The following is a 5,090-nucleotide window of genomic DNA, read 5'->3' on the forward strand; positions in this document are numbered from 1 at the left end:
ATTCTGTCCCAATCTTACTAGATACTACTGTACTTGAATGGTTGATAAAACTGCACAGTGCTGTTAAAATAATCATCATACTACAGTGACACAATAACATCAATGTTTATAGCAGCTCAATTCACAATAGCTAAGCTATGGAACCAAACTAGGTACCCTTCAAAACACGAATGGATACCCAGGCATGGTGGTGTGTACCTGTAATCCCAGTAGCTCTGGAGGCTGAGGCAGGGGGTTGCAAGTTCAAGCCAGCCTCAGCAACTTAGTGAAGCCCTAAGTAACTCAGTGAGATCCTGTCTCTAAATAAAATACAAAAAAGGGCTGGGGATGTTGCTCAGTGGTTAAGTGCCCCTGGATTTGCTCCCCAGTAAAAAGAAAATATTAAGATGAATGGATAAAGAAAATGTGGTATATATACACAATGGAATATTACTCAGCTATAAAGAAGAATGCAATTATGGCATTTGCTGGTAAATGGATGGAACTGGAGAATACCATGTTAAGTGAAAAAAGCCAGCCCCACAAAGCCAAAGGTTCAATTTTCTCTCTGATATATGGATACAAATCCATAACAAAGGAGAGTAGGAAGGGGAAGTATAGAAGTTCATTGGATTAGACTAATAGGAATGAAGGGAAGGGAGCAGGGATGGAAATAGGAAAGATAGTACAATTAATTGGACATAGCCTTCCTCTGCTCATGTATGAATACACAACCAGTGTAACTGAACATCATATTCAACCATAAGAATGGGATCAACATTGTAATAGGTTGCACCTCATGTATATATAATATGTCAAAATACACCCTACTGTCATATATATCTAAAAACAACCACAACAACGATTTATACCTGTTTTCTTTAAGTTCCATTTTGAGTTAATTTTTGTGTATGATGTGAAGTAGGAATCTAAATTTATTATTTTGCAATGGTTATTCAATTGCTATAACACCACTTGTTGAAAAGACTACCCATTGCCCATTTAATTGTCTTGGCACTCTTTTCCCATTTCTTATTAATGCATTATAGTTATACATAATATGGGGTCATTTTGATATAATTATACAAGGGCAGGATATAATTTGCTCCAATTCAGCCCCTAGTACTTCCCCTTTACCTTTTCTCCTCTCTCCCACTGTTCCCTTTCCTCTACTCCACTGGTCTTTTTTTCTATTTATTTATAGTTTTTTTTAAATTAGTGATATATACATACACACACACACACACACACACATACATATATATATATATATATATATATATATATATATATATATATAGTGGAATTCACTGTATGTACACAGGATAGTTTGGTTAATGTCATTCCACTGTTCCTCGTTTTTCCCATTAACCATCCCCTGGGACTTATGAATCATTTGACTACAAATGTTTATTTCTGAACTCTCAATTCAATTCCATTGATCTACATTATTCCAGTACAATACTATTTTCATTATTATAAATCTTGTGGTAAGTTTGAAAATAAAAAGAGTAAAGTGGCAAAGAATACAAGAAGGATGTGTGGATGCCATGGACTAGTTTTATTTGGAACTCTACTTCATTGTACTGTAAGGTAGGGAAGGGGGGTTGAATACCAGTTAGTTTCTGGACACAAGGGAAACCTCCTTTATTTCTACAAACACGTGATAACACTATTCTTCTTTGTTTCTTCTTTCCATATTTGGGTTGGCAGTACCCCTAGACTGCCAGAATCCTACCCCTATAGATAGTCAATACTACAGACAGCTGGATATTGCTGCTGGGTTCAGTGAGAAATTCTCAGAGTGAATACTTTCTTTGCCCAGCTAGGTGGTACTCTTTTCAATGCCTTCTCCCCACCACCACCACAAGCTTTCTACATTTCTTTTTCACAGGACAGTTTCATTAGGGTTACTGAACATGGAATGTCACAAGTGTCAGTGAGATAGATAACACAAGTTACAAAGAATAAATAAACTGGACTTTGTTGAAATTAGAACTGTTTTTGCCTCAAAGGAAAATGAGAAAATGAAAAGCCCACATGCAGATTCACACAAGGGAAATATATTAGCCAAATAAATTAGTGCCAAATAGTATATGTAGGAGCCTTGAATATACTGTGTCTAAGAAGCCCAACACAAAAGACTACATATTTTATAATTCCATTTATTTAAAAAAATGTCACAAATAAGAAGATCTAAAAGAGACAGAAAATTAATTAGTGCTTACCTTGGTCTAAGGAAAATGGGAATGAAATGTCATTCATAACAGGTAGGTTATTTCTTTGGGGAGCATTGAAAATTTTCTGTAAATTGATGATGGATGTACAACTAGAATATATACCAAAATCCATTGAACTATATACTTTGAAATGGTGAATTTTGTTTATTTAAGCTACATATCAATAAATTTTTCCATCTTAACCTAGTTTGAAAAAGAAGAATAACACTTTACCCAAAGCAAGCAGAAGAAAAGAAACAAAGAAGTGAAAAGAAAAAATCAGTAAAATTGAAATTAGGAAACAGAGAAAATGATGGCAAACAAGCCATATTTTTCAAAAGATTGAGAAAAGCTATATAACTCTAGCCAGGTGCCCAAAGTTAAAAAGGAAAAAAAACCTACACGAATTATCTCTCTCAGAATTTAAACAGTTAATGTTACCACAGGTCCTAAATTACAGATGTTAGAATGATAGAAAAGTAAATACTAAGAAAAATATTTGCATATAATTACAAGGACTTAGGTGAAATAGTACAATTCAGAGACACTGCGTCTGATAGAAGAAAAAGTTGATCTACATACTGTGGGGTCGGGCTCCAAATTCCTTAATAGGACGCCCATAGCCCAAGAGTTAATAACAAGAATCAACAAATGGGACTTACTCAAACTAAGAAGTTTTTCTCAGCAAGAGAAACAATAAGAGAGGTAAACAGGGAGCCTACTTCATGGGAACAAATTTTTACTCCTCACACTTTAGATAGAGCCCTAATATCCAGAGTATACAAAGAACTCAAAAAATTAAACAATAAGAGAACAAATAACCCAATCAACAAATGGGCCAAAGACCTGAACAGACACTTCATAGAGGAGGACATACAATCAATCAACAAGTACATGAAAAAATGCTCACCATCTCTAGCAGTCAGAGAAATGCAAATCAAAACCACCCTAAGAAACCATCTCACTCCAGTAAGATTGGCAGCCATTATGAAGTCAAACAACAACAAGTGCTGGTGAGGATGTGGGGAAAAGGGTACTCTTGTACATTGCTGGTGGGACTGCAAATTGGTGCGGCCAATTTGGAAAGCAGTATGGAGATTCCTGGGAAAGCTGGGAATGGAACCACCATTTGACCCAGCTATTGCCCTTCTTGGACTATTCCCTGAAGACCTAATAAGAGCATGCTACAGGGACACTGCTACATCAATCATCATAGTGGCACAATTCACAATACCTAGACTGTGGAACCAACCTAGATGCCCTTCAATAGATGAATGGATAAAAAAAAAAAATGTGGCATCTATACACAATGGAATATTACGCAGCATTAAAAAATGACAAAATCATAGAATTTGCAGGGAAATGGATGGCATTACAACAGATTATGCTAAGCAAAGCTAGCCAATCCTTAAAAAAACAAATGCCAAATGTCTTCTTTGATATAAAGAGAGCAACTAAGAACAGAGCAGGGAGGAAGAGCATGAGGAAAAGATTAACACTAAACAGAGACGAGTGGAGGGAGAGAAAGGGAGAGAGAAGGGAAAGCATATGGAAATGGTAGGAGACCCTCAATGTTACACAAAATTACATATAAGAGGTTGTGAGGGGAAAGGGGGGAAACAAGGGAGAGAATTGAACAACAGCAGATGAGATAGAGAGGGAAGATGGGAGGGGAGGGGAGGGGGGATAGTAGGGGATAGGAAAGGTAGCATAATACAACAGTCACTAACATGCCATTATGTAAAAATGTGAGTGTGTAACCGATGTGATACTGCAATTTGTATTTGGGGTAAAAATGAGAGTTCATAACCCAATTGAGTCAAATGTATGAAAGATGATATATCATGAGCTTTGTAATGTTTTGAACAACCAATAAAATTTTTTAAAAAAAGATTAGTAAAATTTAAAAAAAAGAAAAATATTTGCATATAATTACAAGGACTTAGGTGAAATAGTACAATTCTTAAAAAATCAGAAACTACTGAAACTCACTTTACATGAAATGAATAATCTAATAAAACTATAACTATTAAACAGATTGATATCATAGCTTAAAAATCATTTAAAAATCTTTAGGCTTGCAACATCCAGGCAAATCCTAAAAGAATGAAAAGACAAAAAACAGTAGAAACATTTTGTGGCTTTTAAATTGTCCCTTCCTACTCCCCTTTGCAACTTGGCAGTGGTCTTAAAGACAGCAGCCCGCATTTCTAGTGTGGGACCCTGGAGGCTGGTTCCAGAGGGAACAAAGCAGACCTTATATTTAAAGTTGTGTTTCATTGTTCTAGCTTTCCTGGGGCCTAGCTGGAATGACTCAAGGTACTTGACTTTGGTTTATTTGACAGGGAATTCAGTCTGCAGAATGGTGGTGGGTGCTCTTTGAAAACATTGTAAAGCAAGTTAACAACACCTAGTCATCTAGGACAAATCAATATAATGGGGACAAACAAGAGTGCCTAGAGCCAGGGAGGGAAATCTGTTGAAAGGGATTGTTTGTTTGTGTGAAACATGGGCATTCAAAAATGCCATGTATGTACTGGGAATTTAGATAGTCATATGTTTAGTATCTGCAGCTACCCCATGAAGTAGGCACTGTTGTTATTCATAGCTTATAATTATAAGCCAGTTTAGAACCATAAAGAATGAACATCCTGTGCAGCCACACCCCTCCATTAGGTCATAAACTACTCGGGGCAGGGGTTATGCATTATGCTGCACTCTCAGCTTGTTTCACAGGCCTTAACAAATAGTGGAGATTAGGAAATACATATTAAATAAAATTCACACAACCTTGGGCTGGGAATGTGGTTCACTGGTATAGCACTCCTCTACCATGTGCAAGGCTCTGTGTTTGATACCCAGAACCCCAAAACAAAATAAAAAACACACAAC

The sequence above is a fragment of the Ictidomys tridecemlineatus genome, chromosome X (assembly GCF_052094955.1).
Source record: "Ictidomys tridecemlineatus isolate mIctTri1 chromosome X, mIctTri1.hap1, whole genome shotgun sequence".
NCBI lineage: Eukaryota > Metazoa > Chordata > Mammalia > Rodentia > Sciuridae > Ictidomys > Ictidomys tridecemlineatus.